The sequence below is a fragment of the Microcebus murinus genome, chromosome 11, assembly GCF_040939455.1.
Source record: "Microcebus murinus isolate Inina chromosome 11, M.murinus_Inina_mat1.0, whole genome shotgun sequence".
In the NCBI taxonomy this organism is placed as follows: domain Eukaryota; kingdom Metazoa; phylum Chordata; class Mammalia; order Primates; family Cheirogaleidae; genus Microcebus; species Microcebus murinus.
The window spans coordinates 97,203,918-97,230,434 of record NC_134114.1 but is presented as its reverse complement, the minus strand read 5'-3'; the positions used below and the strand labels follow the sequence as shown (position 1 = coordinate 97,230,434).

General features: G+C 41.0%; 1 protein-coding gene and 1 pseudogene across 4 annotated transcripts in view; one reads left to right on the top strand and one right to left on the bottom strand.

Moving 5' to 3' along the window:
* The window catches only part of MARCHF3 (membrane associated ring-CH-type finger 3), a 140,893-nt gene that overhangs the window by 7,958 nt on the left and 106,418 nt on the right, over positions 1-26,517 (top strand). The gene's annotated exons all lie outside the window — the stretch shown is intronic.
* On the bottom strand, positions 4,078-12,216 carry LOC105854881 (small ribosomal subunit protein uS5 pseudogene; annotated as a pseudogene).

Sequence of the window (26,517 nt, the reverse complement as noted above, 5' to 3'; positions counted from 1 at the left end):
TTAGTTTGTTGTTCTGCCTAGCCACAGCATGATTCTTTTTTGAGGCTGGGTTATTGCCTTGTAGCTAATGTCAACAGTTGTCACCTTTATTTTTCCTTTTAGGATTATTTTCCCTTTAGGATTATTATTAGTTTCATTTTTGTCTTCTTCATTTATTTTAGTAAACTTTTATTTTTGGTGTTTCAGGATTTTTTTCCTGATCTACCTAATTAAGTTACACTGTTTCTAACCTCTGCATATATTTTTCTACCACTTTCCTGCCCCTGGCAACATCTCACAGTTAGATACCATCCTCACATTGAATGAATTCCATTTTTGCTGCAGATTAGTAATGAAGACATTAGGTGGAATCCTGATAGTGACCCTTTCAAGAGCTAAGGTAACATTTACTATTCTGTTTTAATTATGGTCTCTTAGCACATTTTCACCAGTTATAATGTTCACCCCATTTTCCAAGTAATATTTCTCAAATGCTATATGAAGTTATGAAATCTGTGTGCATTACATTTTCTGCTCTCCATTATGTGCTAAATTTATAATTCTATAATTTTCTTATAGGAAAAATGCTTATTAGGCTGGAATGGTTAATTTGGTTTCGGGCCATACTGCTTTGTGCTTATTGTGAACTGTTAGACATTTATGAAATCTTTTATTTGACTTGATTCCTGATCTCCACCATGAGCTCCCTAAGCTATAATCCTGCTTAACCTCTTCGTCGCATAGTCAGTTATCATCTATGATTTTTTTGTAAAATGGATATTTTATTTTACTGGCCCCTAATATTTTTACTTTTAAAAAACTCTACCTAGCTGACAAAAGTAGCCAGTGTTATTTGTTGGTGTCTTAGTCCATTCAGGCTACTGTAACAAAATACCTTAAACTGGGTAACTTATAAACAACAAAATTTTATTGCTCACAGTTCTAAGGGCTGGGAAGTTCAAGATCAAGGCACTGGCAGATTCGGTGTCTGGTGAGGGCCTTATTCCTCACAGGTAGTACCTTTTCCCTGTAACCTCACATGGCAGAAGGGGCTAGCTAGCTCTCTGAGATCTCTTTTATAAGGGTGCTAATCCCAATCATGAAAGCGGATACTTCATGACCTAATCAGGTCTCAAAGTCCCCACCTTCTAATACTGTCACATTGAGGATTAGGTTTCCATGTATGAATTTTAGAGAGAGAGAAACATTTAGACCACAGCAGATGCTCAAGCTTTTTTCCTCCTTCCTTTTCAGGTAATTCTGCCTACTAACTGGAAATCCCAGAATTGCACCTTAAATGTTTCTCTGCCTTAGTCCTCTTGTCCCAGTGGAATGTGAAGCTGTTTTTGCTTCCTTAACATCTGGCCTGTGCTAGGATCTGTGATAGTTCTATGTGATCTCTGTTGAAACTCTTACAAGTCCTAAGTGATCACTATTGTAACTCTTTTAATTGGATACAGGCTGAGTTGGAAGCCTTATCAAACAAAAGACCAGTGAAAAGTGTGTTTCATTTAGGTCTTGGGAGAAGAGCAGATATCCCATACAGGTGAGGGTGAAAGTCAAAGTTTGGGTAAGGAAAGTCAAAATTGGTAAGGAAAGCGACAGATCATTTATACTGGCTCCCCATGCCAAAATGCTATCTTCTTATTGTAACTTCTACAGTGTTTCCTTGTGTGATTTTTCTGGGTGACTATGCCAGTGTTGTAAATTAAAATGTTATCCAAGTGAATTCTTGGAGTTCACTAAGTTAGAGTCAGAATCCTAGTTCTAGTCTTAGACCTTCTTAGAGACGAATGATGTTTCCAAATGGATATGTCTATGTGGAGGTAATGCAGTACACTTGCTAGGAGATCTTCTGTGTACAGGAAAGAAAGACTCCAGCTCAAATTGACATAAACAGTAAGGAAGTATATTATCTCACATGAGAAGTAGGGCAAGTAGCAGGAGTGGTTGATTCAGTGGCACAATGACATCATCAAGAATGCAGGTTCCTCTTATCTCACTGTCTCTGCTGTCCCCAGGGACAGGTCCTCCCTAAGACTGGTTCTTTTCTTATTTGCAAGATGGCTGTAGCAGTTTAGATGTCACTTGCAGACATGACAATTTCTAGAGCACAGAAAATTGATCCCTTCCCCCCCATTCCAAGGTCTCCTATCAAAGAATATGAAAACATTACTAACAAGATCCCATAGGATGACGTCTCATCTCGTTGATGAGGTAGAAGTGGTTGCCATGCCTGTCTCTCAATCATTTCCTAGCAAGGGGTCAACATTGTTGCCTGAGGGAGAAAGGAGGTGAACTTGAATAAAATTAGGGTTTATTAGCAAGAAAGAAGTATATGTGTATATGTTGGGGGAATAGAGTGGGCAGTAGATGTTGGCAGGAAACTGTAAACGTCTACTACGTTTTATGACTTGGAAAATAACTATGACATTCCTCTCATGACTGTGTGTTGGTGGTAGGTGCTACTGACCTGCCACACATTTCTGGACACAAAATGGCAAGGCCTAGGTAGGCAGGAAGAGAAAAGCCACAATATAGACTAATTGAGGACTCATTGAGCTGAGATCAATAATTACTCTGATTAGAACCACAATAAACCCTAATGAATTTGGATGTACTACTAATTTATGTCTGTTTGTACTCAATAAATGTATGATCTTTACTGAATAAAAAACATTAAAATAATTTGCTTATTTCTCAATAATTCTATATTTCCAGTGTATTATTTTGTAGTATAGGCCTATTTGAATGTAAATTTTTTATTAACTTTACATATCATAGCATTAACAATACAGATAATTACTGATGATTTTAACTGGCCATTATTTCTTGAGTACCTATTTATAAATTAGGACTTTTACATCTGAGAGGAGAAAGTAATTTGCTTAGGTCACATATCTAACTACTAAGTGGCTAAGCTAGGATTGGACTCAAGTTCAACCTTTTCCCCAAGGTTTCCATTTGCCTAGGAGACAGTCCCGAGACTACCATGGCCTTTGGGGCCTTAGGTGATCGGGCCCTGTCAATCTCTCGGACCTCATTACTTACTCCCCTGCTCTTGCTTAGTTTCCCAAACATACTGGCTTCCTTGTTTTTAGTCTAATAAGCCAGTCTCATTCCCACCTCTGAGCCTTTACATATGCTGTTCCCTATGCTTGGATCACACATCCAGGGTTCATATGGTGACATCCTCTCCATTCAGGCCTTTGAATGTCTCCTCTTCACAGGTACCTCCCAGTACTATCTCTTCTCATCTCTTTAGGAACCCCCAACACATACACCAATATTCTATTTCTGCTCAGTTTTTATTTCTTTTATGGCACTTGCCATAATCTTATATCGTTTGCTCGTTTGTCTATGTGTTTTTGTCTGTCTCTCCCAATAAAATATAAATGCCATGAAGGCAGAGACCATAGCTGTATTTGTAAAGTGAATGAACCAACATGTGAGTAAGTTAATGAGGGAATGGATTTTTAGAAGCTTTGGGCTCTAATAATCCAGTCAGTCTTTATCTCCTACACTAGGAATGAAGTAGGATGCCAGTTGTCATTTGAGCTGAATACATTTGTCTTTGATGTTTTTCGTATAACATTTGAAAACTAATAACACTTACTTTTTATGTTGTTTGAGGGTGAAAAAGGATATGGATATCAAAGTTCTTTGATACAGTAGTATTACCTAAGAGTTTCAAGAGAGCTTAGTACAGGTGGTCCTGACAACAATGGTTTGACTTACAATTTTTGGATTTTGTGGTGATACCATGCAACCATCTGACTTTCACTTTCAGTACAGTATTCAATAAATTACATGAGATAGTCAATCCTGTTATAATATTGGCTTTGTGTTAGATCATTTTGCTCAACAGTAGGTAAATGTAAGTGTTCTGAGCATGTTTAAGTAGGCTAGACTAAGCTGTGACATTCATTAGGTTAGGTGTGTTAAATGCATTTTGACGTATAATATTTTCAATTTATGATGGGTTTATTGGGATATAACCCTAAACCCCTTATTAGTCAAGGAGCATTTGTACAAGAAGCAACTTTGGGTAATACTCATAACTTTAGTTTGTTTTTTTATTTTTTAACAGGCTTAATTTCACTTTATTTTTCTCATATAAAAATGCTGTGTTGTAGCCACAGCTGGAGCCTGGGTCCTCTGCACGGAGACTCTGGAGCAGGTCTTGACAAGATGGTCGGTGAATTCCTGGTGGGGAGACTTGGAGAATACTGTCTCTTTCCAGAGGTCAGAAGTCAGATAGCTATAGGTCTTGGAGATGGCATCAAAGGTGGCCTTTGCAAAGTTGCCCAGGGTGGCAGTGCAGCCCCTGGCTGAAGTGTAGCAGCCATCAATACCAGCCATCAGCAGCAGCTTCTTGGACACAGGGCCGAGACGATGCCAGTTCCTCTAGGGGCAGGGGTGAGACCTACCAGCACACAGCCGCAGCGGCCTGTCACCTTGCAAGGGACAGTGTGGGGCTTGCCGATCTTGTTTCCCCAGTAGCCTCTCCGCACGGGGACGATGGAGAGTCTGGCCAGGACGATGGCCCCGGGATGGCAGCGGCTACCTCCTTGGAGCACTTAACACCTAGACTGACGTGGCCATTGTAGTCCCCGATGGCAACAAATGCCCTGAACCTGGTCTGCTGGCCGGCGCGGGTCTGCTTTTGCACTGGCATGATCTTCAAAACCTCATCTTTGAGGGATGCCCCAGGAGAAAATCAATGATCTCAGACTCCTTGATGGGCAAGGAGAAGAGATAGATGCCCTCCAGGGATTTGATCTTCACGTCCTTAACCAGGTGGCCAGCTTGGTGATGGGCATCCACTCCTTGTCCTCAGCCTTGCCTCCTCGAGCTCCACAGCCTCGGCCCGACCGCGGGCGTGACCCCCGCCCCTTACTGTGTTGCCTGGGCTAGAGTGCCATAGAGTTGGAGGTAGCTCAGAGCTACCTCCAACTCCTGGGCTCAGGTGATCCTCCTGCCTCAGCCTCCCAAGTAGCTGGGACTACAGGCATGTGCCACCATGCCCGGATAATTTTATCTATATATTTTTAGTTGTCCAGCTAATTTCTTTCTATTTTTAGTAGAAAATAGAAACAGGGTCTTGCTCTTGCTCAGGCTGGTCTCCATCACCTGAGCTCAAACCATCCTACCGCCTCGGCCTCCCAGAGAGCTAGGATTACAGGCATGAGCCACTGCCTGGCCAACTTTAGTTTTTTAAAAAAATTGATTGCAGTTTTAAGAACACTGACACTTTTACTTAGACATAAACGCTTAAAAAATTGAAGGTACTTTTGCCTATTTCTCCTTCCTATTAAAAACAGAAAAAAAAATGAGGTACTTAGACTTTTGTAAACTGAGAGAATCATAATTTCTTGATCATTTGCAATGGCAAACCCACTTAAACAAAATAAAAAAATTTTTTTGCATACAATACACATAATTTTTCATTGGAATTTAGAACAGTGGCCCCCCCCTTATCCGCTGGGCATATATTCCAAGATCCCCAGTGGAAGCCTGAAACTATAGATACCATGTTTCCCCGAAAATAAGACAGGGTCTTATATTTATTTTTCCTCAAGAAGACACCCTAGGGCTTATTTTCAGAGGATGTGTTATTCTCCCCTCAAAGCCTCAGCTTGCAGCATGCACAGGATGGCCGGGACCTGACAGGGGGAGCCGACCTTGATGGTGGGGCTGCCCTCACCTTTCTGGTCACCTCTGGAATAGTAGCTATCACGATGGGGCAGATGAGAAGGGCTGCTCGGCTTCTTTCCCACTCTGGGACGAAATGCATGGGTTGTGCAGACAAGCTGCGTAGCCACGCCCATCACTAGGTCTTATTTTCGGGGTAGGGCTTCTATGGCGCAAATGCTTAGAAATCCTGCTAGGGCTTACTTTGTGGGTAGGTCTTATTTTCAGGGAAACATGGTAGTACCAAACCTGATATATACTATGTTTTTTCCTATGCATACATACCCATGATAAAGTTTAATTGATAAATAAGCCACATAAGAGATTAACAACTATAATAAAATAGAACAATTATAACAATATATCAGCATCACTAATCTTGTGCTTTGGGGTTATTATTAAGTAAAATAAGGGTTCCTGAACACAAGCACTGTGATACCATGACAGTTGAAGCCCAAGAGGGCTTCTAAGTGACTAACAGGCAGACGGTGTGGACAGCATGGATATGCTGGACACAGGATGAGTCATGTCCTAAGCAGAATGGAGTGGGACAGCACAAGATTTCATCACGCTACTCAGAACGGCTCAAAGTTTAAAACTTATGAATTGTTTATTTTTGGAATTCTCCATTTCATATATTTTTGGACCATGGTTGGCCAAGGTTGGCCATGGGTAACTAAAACTACAGAAAGTGAAACCATGGATTAGGGGAGACTACTGTATCTACTAAAGTGATTTGTTCTTAGAACTGTGTTCTTAATTATTCTGTGGTAATTATGAAGGTGCAAATTGAAAAGTAGCTGTATGTCACATACTAATTTGGAAAGGATTGACAGAAATGAGGCAGAGTGCTTTCCTCCAAAGTCCTTTTCTCTGGCTTTCAGCTCAGGACTTCTCCACTGAAGGATATGGTTTTGTGCTTTTTCCTTTCCCTGTCATTCTGTGGGTTCTTGTGTCATTTAACTACATTGTGAGGCATTATTTTCTGAGGCTTGCAAGTGTGACTTTACCACTGAACTAAATAAATCATCATTTAACTTTGACGAGAATTTCACATTCCCCTTCTCCTTGCTCTTCTTCTCTCCACCTTTCCCCAGGTGACCTCGAAAGCTGTGATTCTCAGCACACAGCATCCGTCTAAGCCCACTTGACATTGTGTGATGGCTTTCTGCTGTTCCCACTCTCAGAAAAACCGGTTAGAGTAGCTTATTATGAAATACACTTCTGAGCTAAACTCCCATATCATTTTCCAAAAACAAACCTAAATTTAATGATGAGTAAAATATATCTATATTTGAGAGTTGTTTATTTTTAATTGACATATAATAATTGTACATATTTACAGGGTACATAGTAGTATTTTAGTACATACAGTGTATAGTTTTCAGATCAGTGTAGTCAGCATATCTATCAAATCAAACATTTATCATTTTTTGTGTTGGAAATATTCAATATCCTTTTTCTGGCTATTTGAAACTATACAATATATTATTCTTAACTATAGTCATCCCACAGTGTTATAAAACACTAGAACTTGTTACTCCTATCTAGCTGTAATTTTGTATCCTTTAACAAATCTCTCCCTATCCTCCCCTTCCCCCTATCCTCCCCTTCCCCCTACCTTTCCAGCCTCTAGTAACCTTTGTTCAGCTTTTTACTTCTGTGAGATCAACTTTTTTTTTTTTTGCTTTCAATATGAGTGAAAACATGCAGTGTTGAACTTTCTGTTCCTGGCTTATTTTATTTAACATAATGTTCTTCAGTTCCATCCATACTGCCATGAATGACAGGATTTCATTCTTTTTGTGGCTGAATATGTACCACATTTTCTTCATGCATTCATCCACTGATAGGCACTTAGGCTGATTCCATATCTTGGCTCTTGTGAATACAGCTGCAGTAAACATGGGGGAGTGTGCAGATATCTCTTCAATATATTGATTCCTTTTCCTTTGAATAAATGCCCAGTAGTGGGATTGCTGGATCATATGGCAATTCTATTTGTAGTTTTTTGAGGAACCTACATATTCTTCTCTATAGTGGCTGTATGGTTCATATTCCAATCAAAAATGTGTAAGATTTCCCTTTTTTCTACATCCTCACCAGCATTTATTACTTTTTATCTTTGAGTTAATAGCCATCCTAACTAGGGTGAGATGATATCTCATTGTGATTTTGATTTGCATTTCCCTGATGATTCGTGATTTTGAGCACTTTTTCATATATTTGTTGGTCATTTATTTATATGTCTTCTTTTGAGAAACATCTGTTCAGATCATTTGCCCATTTTTAAATCAGTTTGGGTGGGTTTTTTTGTTTGTTTGTTTGTTTGTTTTGGCTGTTGAGTTGTTTGAGTTCCTTGTATATTCTGGATATTAATCCCCTGTTGCATGAATAGTTTGCAAATATTTCCTCCCATTCTGTCAGTTTTCTGTTTACTCTGTTGATTGTTTCCTTTGCTGTGCGGAAGCTTTTTAGTTTGATATAATTCCATTTGTTTATTTTTGTTTTAATTGCCTGTGCTTTTGAGGTCTTATTCATAAAATCTTTTCCCAGACCAGTGTCATGAAGCATTTCCCCCGTGTTTTCTTCTAGTAGTTTTATCATTTTGGGTCTTACATTTAGGTCTTTAATCCATTTTTGAGTTGATTTTTGCATAGGGTGAGAGGTGGGGGTCTAGTTCCATTTTCTACATATAGATATCCAATTTTCCCAGCACAATTTATTGAAGAAATTGTCCTTCCCCTCAATGAATGTTCTTATTGCCTTTGTCAAAACTAAGTTAGCAGTAGATACATGGATTATTTCTGGGTTCTCTATTCTGTTCCATTGGTCTATGTGTGAGAGTAATTTTTAATCTAACAGACTGTTTTTATGTTTATACATCATAGACAGATCAGAAAAAAATGAAGGGAAAAGAAAGGGAAAGGATGTTCTGATGTTTGCACTGTACTTTCTTCCTGTGTTACCTGGTAGGAATCCCTTTCTTCCTCACTTTATCCTCCCTTTATAACCTGGGCAGATCTGGGTGTACACTTGTGAGCGCTGACGAGTATCCAGATGAAAATGAGATCAATAATTAAAGGACTCGATCAGTGTATCATTATTATTTAAGTTCAACAGGTGCCTGGTCTGTGTAAACTCTTGAGATCCTGCCTTTGCCAGGGTAGTTTTTTTATATACAGTGGGTTGGCCCTTTTATGGCTCAACAGAAGCTTTCCTTTTCCTTCTTTTTTTTTTTTTTTTTTTTTTTTTTTTTTTTGGTTTTCTAAGCTGTGTGGGTGAAAAACAGCACAAGGTTATAGAAAATGTATAGCAAAAGCAGTAGTAATGAGAAAGAATCCATAATGGATACACACACATTGCTGGAATATTTCTCAAATACTCTGGGGGGGCGGTGAGGCTTCTTTGGCAGAGGCAAAGCGAAACATGTACTTTTCCATGTGTGAACACTGTGATTTGAAAGGTAATTTATGATTCGCAAAAGCAGCTGCTTTCGAGCTGGTGTAACCAAAGAGTTTTGGAAGTTCACTTAAATAGGTGTATTGGAGACTCCTGACACCTGTTTTGGAGATTTGGTTGAGTGTTGGTAATTTACCTATTCACAAGTAATATACAATGAGTTATTCTTCATGCCAGTGTTGGATCCTTTGTTCATTTCTTTAGGGTTTGTGGATTCAAGCTAACAAGAAAAAATTTGAAATTTTGAACAGTCATTTGCTATGTTCCATATATACATACATAAATTTACAATGATGGCTTTCTCCTTAATTTTGAAAGTGACAGTTTTCCTTTACCTAGTAAACCAACTTTGCTTAGTTACTGTCAGACATATTTTGTCATGTTGGAAGGCTTTCTTGCTAGATATCTGTAATCTTGTGCATTGTTTCTTTCATTTTTGCCCATAGTTTTACCTAACAAACCATGGCTGTGTGTTTTTTGTACATTTCTGTCCCATTTCTGAGGATTACTTTTTGTCTGCTTTATTTTTTTTTATCATTATCAGTAAGTTATTTTCACTTCTCTAAGAATTTCCAACTGAATGACGCTGGAAGTATTGTTTTCTATCACTTTCAACAAAGGCCATTTGTTGAAACAAGATAAGTAACTAGGACATGATTCTTTCACTTTTTGCTAGTTAATTTCCAGTTTATTAGATACTGACATAATGTAGCATTTCACATGTTGCTTTGAAAAAAAGATGAAAGCTTTGTTTTTAATGGTTCATAACCATTATTATGTTTCTAAATGACAGAGCAAAAAACGATTACCACAAAACAAGGTTAAAATGGATATCTTGAACTGTAATCATTTGAAATGTTTCATGGCTACATTTTGTGCTAAATATAAAAATAATTGTGTTTCCCATGTGTGAGCATCAAAAGCCCCAGTTGGAAAATCACTTGGTATAGCAAGTAGGTCACTATTGATGGCAGAACATGAGACAGGAAATGTCGCAGCTAAGATCAGAGGCCTGTGCAATATGCCTCGCCATGCTTGCTGCATTGGTTGTCCAAAGAAGTTGAAGGACTCAACAGGGTTTAACTAACTTTAGCACAATTTGAGAGTATTATCCAGGATAGCCTTTTAATCTGTCATTTCCATTTGTTTCTAGATAATGCACTCCCCCAGTTAGGCAAAATAATTGAGCTGCTTGGGTTTGCACATTGGCAGACCTCTGAATGCCAGTTAAAATGGCAGCTTTACATTCTAAAAGTATACATGGGAAGCAGTAGTCAACTGGTACATCCATAGATTTAGCTGGTGTTTGAAATTATTAACAAAGAATAACCAACCAGTTAAAAATGAATTCTCGGCCGGGCGCGGTGGCTCACGCCTGTAATCCTAGCACTTTGGGAGGCCGAGGCGGGCGGATCGCTCAAGGTCAGGAGTTCGAAACCAGCCTGAGCGAGACCCCGTCTCTACCAAAAATAGAAAGAAATTAATTGACCAACTAAAAATATATATACAAAAAATTAGCCGGGCATGGTGGCGCATGCCTGTAGTCCCAGCTACTTGGGAGGCTGAGGCAGTAGGATCGCTGAGCCCAGGAGATTGAGGTTGCTGTGAGCCAGGCTGACGCCACGGCACTCACTCTAGCCTGGGCAACAAAGTGAGACTCTGTCTCAAAAAAAAAAAAAATGAATTCTCTTAAAATCTCATTTGTCTTCGTATTTGAAGATGTGGTAGTATTGAGGTGGGGGGAAAGTGCACTTTTAGAGAATCCAATTACCTTTTCCTTTATTTTGGGGGGCAACATTAGGAAGATTTATTATTTATATGTAGGAATTTTCACCACAGAAGATACCTAAATTTTACAAACACCTTCTATTGCATATTAATAATTTTTAAGCAAGAAGCTAGGAAAAAAAGCAGTACTCTCTTGCCTCTGCCCCAGTGAGAGATAATACCTCATTTTTGGGGCCTAGGCCAAGATAGAGCCTTGGATTCTGAGCATAGCCATCCCCTCATGCTGGATTAAGCAGCTGAACACATGCCCAGAGAGCCTGAGGTTATTTGGATGAGTAGATAGAGGCATGCCGAGATGATTGAATTTGGATCTGTCATTAGAGCCTTGTTCATTCACTTCTAGCACCAAGTCCTTCACAGAAGTGCCTTGACTGTGGATTCAGTGTAACTGAGTGGGTGGTTTCGTTGCTGAAATCTCAGAGGCCTTCCTAGGCTCACATTTTCAAAGGTCATTAATGCAGAGCAAAACACTCAACTTTGCATTAGGATTATTTCATGCAGGTTATAACTTTTAAGAGGGGAGGTGTGTGGTATGAAGGCTTAGTTGAAGAATTTATTTTTTAAAATTTATTATTTTTTACTGTGGTAAATTTTATGTTGCCTAAAATTTACCATCTTAACCATTTTTAAGTGTACAGTTCAGTGGTATTAAATACATTCATAATGTACAACCATCACCACCATCCATCTCCATAACTGTTTTCATCTTATAAAACTGAAACTCTGTATCCAGTAAACAAGAACTCCCCATCTCCCCTGCCCGCAAGCCCCTGGCAACTGCCATTCTCCTTTCTGTCTCTATGATTTTGACTTCTCTACCTCACATGAGTGGAATCATACAGTGTTTGCTTTTGTGGCTGACTTATTTCACTTAGCATTATGTCCTCAAGGTTCATCCTTGTTTCATATTTCAGAATTCCCTTCCTTTTTAAGGCCGAATAATACTTCTTAATGGAAAAAATATTTGGACAGTGTTTTTAGTCTTAAAACCAAAGCTAGTCGGAAACTAGCTTCTCCTAGTCGATCCAGCGTGCTGGGAAAGGCCAGGCGCGCAGCTCTCACAGACGCCCTCCAGAATGAAGATTCTGGCTGGGGCTGGCAGTAAGAGGCCTGCTGGCTTCCGATTGGAGAAAGCATGAGGGTATGACAGATGACGTGACAGTGGGGCCTGGGCGCCCCATTGTGTGCCCGGTTCTCAGCCATCAAGAAGCGAGCCGGCTGTGAGCTGTAGAGTTCCCTCATCTTCTGGGCCTCAGCCAGGGACCGTGTTTTGACGGAGGTTGGTGGAAACATCCTGGAGAACTCCTACGGATGTGTGAGATGCACTTTTGCTTTGAAATGAGAGTTTAGATTTTGGTTCCCCTTTCTAGTTCCATGAATGTATGAATAACTGACAAATATTTAAATCTTTGTGGGCCTTGTGGAACCCCTTGCCACCTATGAAATTGGTTACCTAATTTTAGTGACTGCTATGAGATTTCTCTTTGAAGTCCATGTAAATGACCGGATGGTCACGCCTTCCACTCTGCTTTGACCCAGTTGGAGCCTGGAGCCCTGGTCCAGGCCCTGTCTCTGACTGGAGGTAGATGTAGAAAGTCCCCAGGAGTCTCCAGGTTCCTTTCTGGGCCATATGTTCCTCTTCTGAGAAAGGAACAGAAACCTGGATCGTTTCTATGGACTCGTTCTGATGTTAGCGCCATAGTGATTCTATTCATCTTTCAAGGTCGTGTGTTTATTTTTCCTTTGTGTATGTAGAAAGATGTAAAATTGGTATCTGGTTGGTAACTTTTGTTGTAAGAGCAATACTCACCAGGACACTAGCTGGCTGTTCAAGTTGCAATTTTGGCTATTTATTTTACCTGTGTTATATGGAAGAGGTACATGTGTCTGATCACAAATTCTAAGTAAAAGTAAGCAGTAGGTTTCATACTTTAATGCAAAAAGAAGCAAGGTTTGGGGGCGGGGAGCAGAGTGCTGGTTGGTTGGGGTTGGTAGGATGTGGAGAGTCTAGTTTCACTGGCAAATAAAGAGGAGGAATCCAGTATGCAAACATGTAACAGGAACCCAGTCAGGATTCACAGGATTAACCCTGTCCCTTCGTGGGGGAGATACAACACCAGTGCTTATAAACCTGTGTGAAAAGAAGCAGCACAAATAAAATGTCATTGTTAAGAGCCGTCTTTTCACTTTCTAAAAGGCCTAATGGAAAGGGTATTATAACTTCAAATGAGATACAAATAACCCTTTATTATCTTTAGTTTCTCTGATGGTTGATAGATAATATTGGTGGAATGTCTAAAATACAGAAAACAAGCTAGGTTGGGTTACTTTTCTTGTTTTTCTTTTTGCTTACAAAACTTTTTTCTAAAGAAAGAAATACTGAATGGCATCTATGTTCCGTACTCCTCCCTTACCTCATTCACAGAGAGCTTATTATCAACTTAATTTCTTCAGGTACATTATCCTTAGCTTTTGGGAAGGACTCTACGGTTATGAGAATAGTTAATCCCTGAAAGGAATTTGAGGCTTTGGAATCTCAGAGAGTTCTCTAATAACAGGAGAGAAGCTAGTTTTCATGGAGGAAATTTGGACAGATTCTGAAGATTGTCTTTTGGTCCTGTCTTCCTTAATTTTAAAACCTACCTATGTTAGTGTAAGTTAGTACCTTAAGAGATTTTGCTTATGGGTAACCAGGTTCTGCTGCTATAGAAATGATGTCTCCTAAATGTTTATGACTGTCCTTTCAGACTCTTAAAATAGGCCTCGGTCAGTGGACAGGTTGTCTGGCTGCTGTCTGGCGTGTGACTGGGTCTCCACTGCATAGTAGTCCACACTAGACTTCCTGAGCTCCTGCTCCCAGGGGTGGCATGTGTAGACAACTATGTTCAAAGCAAATAATCCAGGTGATAAAGACTCTAAATTTAGAAAACTTTTACTTTCCACATAACAGAATATAGTTTGTTTCTTCTTCCCACACAAAACAGAGCTGTCCAGAAGAACAACTATGAAAATACATGACCCCATCACATCCCTCCCACTTGCAGCTGTTAAGGCTTCCAAATGCAGTTTGCGTGTGCTGAATAATTTTGCTTTGGGACTTCCTGATGTTACCCAGTCTTCCTTCCAACTCTGACTGGATTTAGCCAGACTCTTTCTAAGTGACCACAGGAGAAAACTCAACCCAGTAGCTTCCTTTGATTCCTCACTTGGTGGACTTTTGGCTGGAGGGTTTCTCTTGAGCCACTAGGAAGGAGACATGAGTTTGGGGATTCTCCAAGAATTCTTTGAGCAGTCAAACAACGAGCCAGTGTCCTTCTTGCATAGCATCCATTAATTTTTCATTTTTAAATTGGAAGTATCACTAGGGATTACTTAGACCAGGATTTCCAGAGTTGGGTTTGCAAGATAAACCATTGGGGGTATGGGAAGAAACTGCTAGAACTTCAATTCATTTTTTACATTAAAAAAAATAAGAAAATTTAACTTTTACTACTAAATAATACATGAATTGGCATTTGTACCCTCCCTTTTTCCTTTAGTTCAGAAGGCAGTGTGCTAAGATATACGAGGCATTCTGAAGGAGGAATGGGTTTCTCTCAAAATGCAGGGCTCGATAAGTGGTTCCCTCACTTGTCTGCAGCACGTTGCTCTGTATTCATGTGTTCAGTTACATTAATTTGAAGAATATTAATTAGTTTCAATTATACTAGCCCTCAACAAAAAGCAAGCCAAGTAGCTTAATCTCTTGTATTTTCCTAGATAGAGCTGGAACCCATTCTATTAAGTGAAGTATCCCAAGAATGGAAAAATAAGCACCACATGTACTCACCAGCAAATTGGTATTAACTGATCAGCACCTCAGTGGACATATAGGAATAACATTTATCAGGTGTTGGGCAGGTGGGAGGGGGGAGGAGGGGATGGGTATATACATACATAATAAGTGTGATGCGCATAGTCTGGGGGATGGACACGCATGAAGCTTTGACTCAAGGGGGAAGGGGGAGTAAGGGCAGTATACACATAACCTTAACATTTGTACCCCCATAATATGCTGAAAAAAATAAATAAATAAAAATTAAATTAAATTAAAAAGCTGACAAAAATAGAAATAAAAACAAAAAAGTATGATTGAAGATATCACTGTGCAAGCAAGCACAAACAGAATGAAAATGGGGGCTGACCTTTTATTCTAAAATAAGCTCTTTGTTAGTCAAGTTACATGTTAAACACAGTAACAGTCCAATCAGAACTTAAAAGTTAGCCCTAATCTCAAAATTATCAGGATGACTAATTGAAATACAGATTTATATCTATTGTTATTAAGAATAAACATATTGAAATGAAGTGTATACTTGGCTTTGAGAAATTTCCTAACTATAATATGAAGGCACCATGATTAGAGGAATATGGAAAATAACTTCTAAACTTTTTCATCAGGTTTAAATTCACCTAATAAGTTTATAAAATCTTACCAAACTAAATATGTGTTTTGGAACTAATTTTGAAGATTTTTATTTGTATGCAAAAGTTTAAAAGCCACATATCTTTAGGAAACACTTGTTCTTCCTAATACAGGACAAGATATGATAATATGTTGGAGACAATATCTAAAAATGAATTTCTTTGTCAGAACATGCTGTTGAAGGAAATTGTAAAAATTGTAGCCAAAATCTTGAAGAAACAAGTACTGTATTAGAACAAATCATGGAGGCAAAAGGCTTGGTTTACATTTGGACGATGTTAAATCTAACCTATCATGCTTGTTAGTTTCTGTTTCACTGTTGAATTATATTAATAGCTTCTTTTTTGGGGAGCCAACACTATAGGAGGTTTTCTCACAATCTTCATGAAAATGTTTTATGGAAAAAAAAACTGAGTCGTTTCTTCTTAAGAAGCAGCTGTTTTGTAGAGAAAGATTCCAGGGTAAAGTTACAAAAGATAAATTCATCCTAGTACAGCCAAGATGCTCACACCAGAGGTACACAAAATGCTGCAGGATGTTACTAATGTAGTTAATTTTATAAAAATACAAAAACAAAAACCTTTAACGTGCTATGTGGTAGAAGCCATACAATGCTATGTATTAAATTGAGGAGGACGCATGAAAATCTTTTCTCCCTCACAGAGGTTTGCTGGTTATCTTGTTGAAATATACTTAGAGTTGTCAAACTTGCAGATGTCACATTCATTTTTATTTTTATAAAAGGGAAAGTGTTCTATGTTCTATTAACCATTTCTGTGATAATAAGCAACTTCAGTAATATGCTACCTAGCAGTCATTAAAAAAAAAAAAAAAAAAAACTAAACATAATGAATTTATCTAAGATAAAGGTATCATTTTAAGAATAGGAAAATAACCAAACTATTTGAGAGAAGATTTTGAAAAACCGAGGTTGGAAATGTTTACATTGTGTGTGATTTTATTGCTTAAAACTATGGCAGACATTAAAACCAAGCTATATGTAAAATACATTGCGCTTAGAACTAGACCTCCAAATTAATATACCATAAATAATTAAAGCTACATTTTCAAACAGAATGAAGCACATTGAGTCACATTGTTCTGGATAAAAATAGTGATTATTTAGTAAGACAAAAAGGATTTGTATCATTAGATGTATTTAAAGGAAATAAATATCTTATTGTTTATTATACATTTACTCCATGCTTTTGTAATTTTGATGTTTGTTTTATGAGTACCTAATAGAGTACATTTATGTACCTCTAGTACGTGAACATAATATGCTTATGCTTAGAAGATTTTTAGTGCTGGGTTCATGATCTAATAGTTTTGGAGATTACTGCCCAAGGCTAAATGGGACAGGGAACAGTTGTATACCCCTTTGATATAATAAGAGATATGCACTGTCTTCTCAGAAAAATGACACACACACTCTGCCAAATACAATTTTGCCCAGAATTTCCGGGCAATTACATATCCATTGATGGCTGTTGTCAGGAACTCCAGTTAAACCCCTGGATGAGGACACAGATGCCATCAGAAGTTGTGCGACTTATCCAGGGTCACACGGTGACACAATCTGATCTTTCAATTAAGACTTCATGAGTGGCCGGGCATGGTGGCTCATGCCTGTAGTCCTAGCACTCTGAGAGGCCAAGGTGAGAGGATCACTTGAGGTCAGGAGTTCCAGACTAGCCTGAGAAAGGGTGAGACCCCGTCTCTACTAAAAATAGAAAAAAATAGCTGGCCGTAGTGGCACACACCTGAGTCCCAGCTCCTCGGGAGGCTGAGGCAGGAGGATCACTTGAGCCCAGGAGTTTGAGGTTGCTGTGAGCTAGGCTGATACCACAGGACTCCAGCCCAGGCAACAGAGGGAGACTCTGTCTCAAAAAATTAAATAAAAAAAATTAATAGGCCAGACACTCATACCTGTAATCCTAGCACTCTGGGAGGCCTAGTGGGAGGATTGATTGACCTCAGGAGTTCGAAACCAGCCTGAGCAAGAGCGAGACCCTGTCTCTACTAAAAATAGAAGGAAATTAATTGGCCAACTAAAAATATATAGAAAAAATTAGCTGGGCATGGTGGCACATGCCTGTAACCCAGTTACTGGGGAAGCTGAGGCAGGAGGATCGCTTGAGCCCAGGAGTGTGAGGTTGTTGTGAGCTAGGCTGATGCCACGGTACTCTAGCCCGGGCAACAGAGTGAGACTCTGTCTCGAGGAAGGAAGGAAGGAAGGGAGGGAGGGAGAGAGGGAGGGAGGGAGGGAGGGAAAGACAGACTTCATGAGCATCATGTATGTCATTCCAGGCTTTGGTCTGGTTACTAAGGATGCATACATGGGGATAGAACTCTTTTTGGTCTCCCAGGGAGTGTGTAAGTCCACTGGGGACCGCTGTGTTCAACAATCACAATATGACTTGTGTTTAGGAGAAACTTTTTTTACTTGCCCAGCATCAGCTGACACCGCCTGTGTGAGGGCATCATGCCACACTCTGTGGGTAGCACAGCGATGGCTAAGGCAGCCCCTGTAGAGATTGGGTCTCAGTTACTTGCTTCCGTGTCCAGCGCTTTTTCTGATACACCTTTTATATAGCTGAACCTCGTGGTGCTCGTCATTGGGGTTTGGCAGCTCAGTGAAGGAATGTGAGGCAGCGGACATCCTCCTTCCTGTGTCTGACCAACTCAGGCTCTCTGTTTGGGTTTGTGTGCATTAACACATACTTCTTTGCCTGTGGGATAAAGAACTGAACTCTTAGATAAATTGGCAAATGGAAGAAAACAGGGAGTAATAAAGGAGGTATGGAATTTTATAAGCTTCATGATTTCTTTCCCCACAGGCCTGAATCTGTATAATGAGATGGTAGAACAAATTCTCGCAGAGTCTGAATTTATTCCTATGAAAAAAGAAATGGTAGGAATAAGTAAATTAAAACTTATTTTCCTGCCTTGGTCAGTAATTGGTAATATTCCTGAAGGTGAACTCCATATCACCTTCAGGAGTGTGTGGAGTTTTTCCTACAAATATTGGACTCCATGTAAGGGCTAAAAATAAGCAGAGCAGCACAGGGACATGGGCAAGCATTATTGATCTGTGTCAGGCCCATTTCCACTTTAATGTTTGCAAAAGACACAGCCCAGTTTTGCAATCTACTTATGGAGAGCGGATCATTAATTGCTATACATAGATGATAAAAATAAGGTGAATTGTCAAGTAAATTTGGGTTTACATTAGGAAATAGGACTAGAATTGATCTGTTTTGGAACTAGCGAAAGGGCTCATGCATGATGTTCCTGTAGAACGAAGGAAAGAGCCACAGACCTGCATGCCTGCAGCTGCCTTGCCCAAGCTGCCCCGGTCTCCCACCCTGTTGCACACCCTGTCCCCCGGGTGGGCTGGCCCTCACTGGCTGTCCTCAGCCTGCCCCAGCCACCCCGCTGCCCTGGGAAAAAGGGTTAAAATAAACAGGGTGCCTCTCAGAACCCTTCATCCTTCTAGTGAGTTCTGGTTCCCCATTGGTGTTTACCATTTTTGTGTGCAAATGTGTGTCCATTACATTTGTGCACACCTATGTACAAATGTCATGTTTTTGTGGGATCCTCTTTTGACAGTTAATTCTCCATTTGTTTTTCTGTACATTTTTATAACTTTTTCTGTGCATTCCTGTGCTGCTAGAGTTGTTTATGCCTCTGATACTCCCAAACAATTATTTTCTGTAGTTTCCCACCCTACTCACCAACCTTCTCCCCCTAGGCCGACCGGCCGCCCTCCCTCTCCCCCCTCCCCCCCCTCCCTCCCTCCCTCCCTCCCTCCCTGGGCACCTGCTAGGTTCTGGGGCTAAGGAGATAAGACAGAATCTCTGTCCCCCAGTTACTCAGTCCATTGGGACTCATGGCTGTTGCTCTGCTCTCTTCTCTCTACCCTGTTATCGATTGCTCCCTCCAGGCAGTCTCCTGCCAGTGTGCTCCGTTGTAGTAACAGCTTGGCGCAGGGCCAGTAGAAATTAATTCCGTCCTAACTCTTCAGTAATGTTTGCTTTGTGAAAGGAACTGTCTTTGTAGAAAGGGACTCACACACCCTGAAAAATAGTTTGAAAAGGGGGTTGGATTCTGTGTATGTTAAAAATGTCAGAGGGACACTATTGGGCCCGGCCACCTTCTGAATGCTCTGCAATGATGTTGTTTCACCCGAGGACAAAGTTGTCCAGGCTCTGGCTCACTGACAGTTCTTCCTCTGATGTGATCTTCGTGCCAGTGCAGCACTGGAATGCTAAAATAACTAACCATTTTTAAATCAAGACAGAAAACAAACCAGCCCTGACTAACCGTAGTAGTTGTTTACACCAGTTTGGGGCTGGTGAAATTGCTTTCCATATCTGTGCCCATCCTTCTTTTTAGATCTTTTATATGTTTAAGTTTCTCTGCCTATCCAAGTACAACAGACATCATTTTTTTTCAGTGAAAGAGCCACCAACAGTAGTGGCAGGCAGGTACATCTTTCACAGTCACAAAACTATGCTGATTGCGTAGAAGCCAGACTTAAAACAGGTGTTGAGAAATGAACTTGAAAACTAACAAACATTTAAAATATAACCCTCCTCTCTGTTGCCCAGCCTGCTGATAACCACCGGCCAAATGGTATCAGGGCTGACATAATGTGAGGTCTTTCCCCTTCAAGGCTTTGCTGTTTGGCTGGAATTCTTAACTGGTTTCATCACTTGTGATAGGGTCAACGTCTTCCTGGCGGTTGGATGTCGTTGGTTTCCCGGCTTCATTTTCTAAATCCTTTTGTGCCATGTCATTCTTCACTAAGTCTATTCAACCTATCCTTAGTCTTATCCTGTTTCTCATCCCATATCCTCTGGAATGTGTCACTATGTGTAGTGTCCATTCTGTAGTGTTCTAAATGGCAAGCATCCAAATGATTACAGCTGTCTTCCTTGAGTCTTATATAAAGTAATCCATTCTTGCCTTTTCAGAGTGTAGTGATGCTGTGATATCACTGGCACCACCAAATTCAAATTATTCTTCATCCTCCCAGCATGTTATTTCACTGCCCAGCACTCAAGGACTCATTTGCTGAGGCCAAATTCACTATGATTTACTTGCATCCTATGGGCACCCTGGTCAGTGGCTGCTGTGTGGAGAATCAATTGTACAGGGACAAAGTGGAAGCCAGGCAGTCAGTGAAGAGGTCACCACAATAATTCGGGTGAGCTCTGATGATGGCTTAGGTAATGTGATAGCAGTAGGGTTGGAGAGAAGTATATGATTTCAAGGTGGCAGAAAAACAGGAATTGATCATACATTGGATGTGTGGGGTGGAGAATGGAAAAGAAACAAATGTGACGCACGAATTTTTGGCGTAAGCAACTGGATGCACATTGGTGCCCTGGGGGAAAAGCAGGTTTTAGAGGTGGAATCGAGAATTATGTATTGGCCATGGTAAGTTGTAGCATTTTATAGGCAACAGTAGAGTTCAGTTTTAGATCAGAATTTGAGTCAGAAGCCTTAGACTAATATATCTGAACAAAAGAAGAATCTTTCTGACCCATTATTGTAAGACTGCAACAGTAAGACTGAGTTACCAAATTCCTGCCTTCCTTGTTAAACATCACTGAAAAGCCTGTTCTACCAGTAACATGTTTATAAAGGGAAACTCAAGAATCACAAATCATCACCTCATTTGCTCAGAGGTGATTACAGATTCCTTTGTTCTGCCCTGTTTGTGATGGAGAGCTGGGTGGGGAATCAGGTGATCTCTGCTAGCGTCACTGAGTCTGCGGAGCAGAGGGGTTTCAGTAGCATCTGTTTCTCCTTGGCCCCACCTGTTACTCCTGCCAGTGGGTGGCTTGGTGCTGTTTGGTTTATCTGGAGGTGTGAGAGGTCATCTCAGGACTCTTAGCTCTGTTGCCATCTAACCCAGTGACTATGTCACTTAGCCACTCGGGCCCATGGAACTCTCCAGTATAAATCTGATCTGTCATGTTACTTTGGGCCTTAAAATTCTGTTTCTTCCAGCATCGAGAGGTAGAGTATGAAAACAGGTGTTTAAGAAAAAGAAACAAAGGCCTAGGAAACATGTTTCCAAAAGATTCTTACTGAGGCTACAGAGAGAGGGTGGTTGATGAGGGGAGGTGTGCTTAAGGAAAGGGGAATAGAGGTAGCAAAAACAAGGTTAGTTAAATGGTGGTAAGGATCTCTTTCAATTCACTGGTGAGACTTTGACTTAAGGTCATTAATATTAAAATATATGCAAAAGCCCTTTGAAAACTGTAACGTTTAGAATGACTCTAAAGTATTATTATTATTTTGCTCTGTTTCCATAATATGGCTTTGATGTGGTAGCTGATTTCTATGGTGTGGTACATTAGTAATGGGTAATTGCTCTGAGGATGAAGACAGTACCTTATTTATTGTACCTTCAGCACTAACAGTCTTAATGATAGTAGGTGTTTAGTATGTTTGTTGAACATACGAGCTATGTCCTGTGTTTGATTTGCAGAGAAGTGGACCATCTGGAAGCAAATAGCATGTTTTGAAAATAACATCTCTCTTTGAGGGGGAGTTTTGCCCCCATGGAGGCAGGTGCCAGAGTACCAGGGACCAAGTCAGCCAGGAGATATCACTGCAAGGTGCCTGGGTGGGCTGGTGAAACTGTAGGGAGGTAAGGTAAACTTGCACCTAGGAGAAGAGCAGTGAGGGTCAAGTCTCAAAGTCAGGCAGAGAGTATCCTGGGAGCACAAGAGTGTAGTCTGGAGCTTGGGGCACAGGATGCAAAGGAAGCCATCCAGGACTTTGCCCTGTAAATACTCTGCATCCCCAAGGGGCGGGCTGCCCAGGAAGTTGTGCTGGGGCTGGCTGGCTCTAATAGATGCATTGAAAGCTAGTCTGGGCATAATTGCCATACAAATGGGCATTGTATAAGAAAAAAAAAAGTCTGCCTTCTGGAAAAAGGAAGAAAATGGACACATTTTCTGCATCATCTACATTAGATAAAAACTTCTTATGCGGGCTAGCAATTTTTTATGTGTTTGTCCTGACTGAGGCCTATAGCTCACAGACCTGCCAGTATTATAGGATCAATATGAAGATGCCTGTTGTTTTGCTGACTTACGTATTACCGAGGGTTGTTCGGGAGGCAGACCTGAAAAGTGGTTACGTGTAAAGTGCAGTGTGCTGGCTCTCCTCGGGAGGGCTTGCTGAGTGGGTGAGCACTCAGCAAGCCCTGGGCGCCGCTTTGAAGTTTGGCACGCATGCTTTCCTCCTGATGTCTTGTGGCACGTGGTCATGTTTCTTCCAGTTTTGGTCACAGTTTTTTGCTTCACTCCATCACTTTGGGGGCCTCTTTAGGTAACATCGACAAATATTTTGGAGTTTTATCTTTTAACCACACATCTTTGTAGCATCTCTGTTTGTTGTAGCGTGGTCTGGGGTTGACAGGCAAGAGTGGTTTGTTTACAAGATGCTTTCCTCAGGTTGATGGCCACGGAAACATCTGTGAGCTGTCCTCCTCCTGACACGGATCCTCAGGCCTTGGTGAAGCGCCCCCTTTCACCCCATTCTTGACCTTCCCCCTGCCCCACCTCCCTGCCCGTTCTTCCCAGCATGATAAAGTACGTTTGTGGCCATCTCCACCTGGTGGCTTCTGTGTGTGGCCTCAGCTGTGGAATGCTGAATGTTTGCATAGCCTTTGTTGACAGCCAAGTCCAGGAACAAGCATGTTGGTGAGAGGCCAAATGCCCATCTCGTGGAGCTTCTCTGGTTTCACTCCTGATCCAAGCCGAGCACATTCTCCAAGTTGAAGAAAGCCAAGGAGTGGTTTGAAAAGTGACCAGGAACTCTGTGTTTTATTCTTAGCTACTAGAGCAGAATCCTAGTCCACCGTAAGTCAGCACTTTCTGTTTTCTGATCAGCAGAAGTGCCTTGTGCAACTCACTGGCTGCCACATGGGCCACTTGGTACCTCCCCAGTGCCCCTTCCCCTTGCCTGTGGCGTTTTCTCATTTACTTAGTGACTTACACAAAATAAAATAAAAAATCCACTAAGACCCAGGATTTCCCATGTTATGAGGTATATTACTTCCTGCCATCGAAGAGATTGTTTTATGATGCCAGCCAGGAGAGATTTAAGAGTAGGGCAGTATTCTTTTTTTCCTCTTAATACTTCCTCAGTTGTTCTTAGACTGCCTGTAGCCTCCAATGGGTTTGTGTAATAAAAGCGCTTCAATATTTTCTTTCTAATGATAAACAGTAAGCAGATTTATTATGATCATTTTCCAAAACAATTGGCTGTGCTTCTTTGCCATATTGAATTATAGCACAAGTGGTTAATTCCCTAAGAGTGGTAGCAGGCAAGCCTAGTAACCAGAGGTGCCAAAGGGACAGAGAGAATTATTTTCATCTAATGTAACTTCGAGGGGGGGGGATAGAGATTTGTAAAAAGGGATAATCTTATCAAAAAATGAAATATCTAGTCATCTTGAGTAAACCGGAATTTAGAAAAATAAGCTGAATAGATTGTTCTATTGTTTCTATTAGAAGCAGAATCTACAGGGGAGACTGCCCTGAGCTCCCTGGCCCTCCCACTCTGGGGTCCCGGTGCTGGTGAGAGATGGCAAGCCCACTGATTAGGGGGGAGACCTCCCTGGGAAGGGGTCCAGTGTCCCTCGGGCACCATCTGCTATCCCTTCCATCGTGGGTCTTCACCACATTCCCTTCCCTTCCTTCCTCATCAGGTGAAGGGCTTACCATATTTTTTCTTCTCCTCTTGTTCTTTTGCCCTTTCTCTGTTTCTTCTGCTTCACCAACTCACACCCTAATCTTCACCTCCACCAAGAAGTCTGTCTTGCCCGGCTTTCCCCCGTGTTCACATCATGTCTGTTACCTCTCTCTTTGCCTTAACTCATCACTGGACTCCATAATGAGCTGCTCAAGCATTGGAAAATAACATACCCAATAACCGCTTATTAAATTAAGCCATCTGATAGTTGGCAAGTTTAACTTCTAAAGCCTATTGGCCCTTTTACAACAGTAGCTGTTGGTCCTCATCTCAAATTGCAGTCAGCCCCGGGAAGTCCCATGAGGATTCTTTTTTACTTAACGTGATGATGATCATCATCATATGCATAAGTAGTTCAAAATTAACAATTACGGAAGGTTATAAATTGCAAAGTAAATTTTTCTCTTTCTCCTCCTCTCACTTTTTACTCCCCAGATAGAACCAATGCTAGTTTCTATGTGTCCTTCTAGAAGTTTGTATGCATCTGCAAACATAAATGGGACCCTATTATATATACTCTTCTGTACCCTAATTTTTAATAATTTAAATACTTTATCCTAGAGGTCTTTCTCTGTCTTCACACTTATTTTTTTTCTTCCTGGCTCTGTCATATCCCATCGCATAAATAATCAGTTATTCATTAAGCAGTTCCCTGAACATTTAGATGATTTCTGGTTTCCTTGCTAGCAACGGTAACACTGCAGTGAAGATTCTCCTATACTCAGTATCGGTAGTTTTTGCTAATACCACCCCCGGAGAGGACCAACGACCCTGGACCCACACCCCATTGGAGAGATGGGGCGCTCCAGCCCCATGGAAGCCCCCGCCAGTGTGCTCTCTTCTCCCTCTCCTTTTTTTTCTCTCACACTCAAGTCTTCATAACCCTATGCTTGACCACAAGCAATATGCTTAAACCAAGGTCCCTGCTGAAATGCCATAACGGACGGCAAGGCAGGTGGCTTCAGTCTGTCAAGCTGCAGCAAGTGTGAGTGAACCACTGGCCTGTTTGCATTGGGATCCCTTGCCCATTGCCCATCAAAATTTTTTCTTTCAAAGCTGCTTAGTGATTCCAAACTGCCAGATCCACTGACTGGTCTGTTCTCCATGCATCCCGACCATGCAACAACATTCACAGCCATTTGTTATCCCCTGCCCACTGCCTCTCTTTCCCCTGCAACTTAGGGTGCTTTGGGACTCATGCGGAAATGGAAATGCCCGAGGTGTGAAGACATTGAAATTCTGAAAACTTTAAAAAATACCCATGGCTTTCAGGCTCCAGGATGTCAACTGATGATAACTGATTTAAACAAATCTGCACTCCAAAGTGTGCAAAGCAGTCCCTAAGTCTGGAATGTCTGGAGTCTCACATCTTATTCCTCTTTCAAGGACCCAGCTTAAATTCCACCTTCCTAGAGTGTTCCAGTTTCCTCTCCCTCTTGGCCGCCGTAGCAGTGTATCTCTGCCTCTGTTTATGAGATATCACACGCTGCCTTCCATTGGAGGTGTCTGACTAGCTCTAGGAGATGCTGAAGGGCTGGGTTTGAGTTTCCCATTCTAGCTGCCCTCAGCATTTGTTTCCGTGCAGTGGATTCACAGTGAATGTCCAGCCAGTTTGTTCATTGGGAGAAGGACAGGGGAAAATAAAGCCTCGTTTTAGGTCACAGCCATTCAAAATGGAGACAGTTTGTCGTGGTCATGGCATCCAATGGAAAATTAAATAAAAATCTTTGAGTGTCCAGGATATGGATATTTTTTTGCCAAAAATAATTTCAAACAAGTAATGTATGAGAATAGAAGTCCCTTTTCTCTATGTTATGTGCGCTTAGACTAATAAAGATTAATTTGTTTTATCATAGAAACACAAACACAGGGCAGGCTTGAATTCCCAGTCTTACATAATTTCTTGACTCCAGTGATTGTGAAAGCAGTGGCACCAGGCAGTTAGAACTCCGGGCAAAGCAAGATGGGAACATGTGCAGCAACCTGTAAAATAAACAGCACCTTAGTGTCAGAATGTCAGACGCTCTCATGAAGAAGAGGCTTAAAAACAGCCAGTTGCATGCGGGCCCATTGGCCCCATTGATTTACGTATCAGTGCTTTATTTAAACTGTGTCCGAGAGTAACAGGGTGTCTGACTGTGCAGTTTGACCAGACTTAGCTTGGGAGGCCTCCAGATCTTGACGTAGGTTAATCAATCAATCAGTTGTTTTGAAGTATGCCTTTCTTACATTGAGATTTCAGGGGAAATTAAAGCAGCTTTCCAGATAAGCTCAGAAAATTTACCGAGCCCACATAGTGATTTCCCAGGCCCTCCTGGCAGTCACCGGTGCTGGGGTGTTGATGGCAT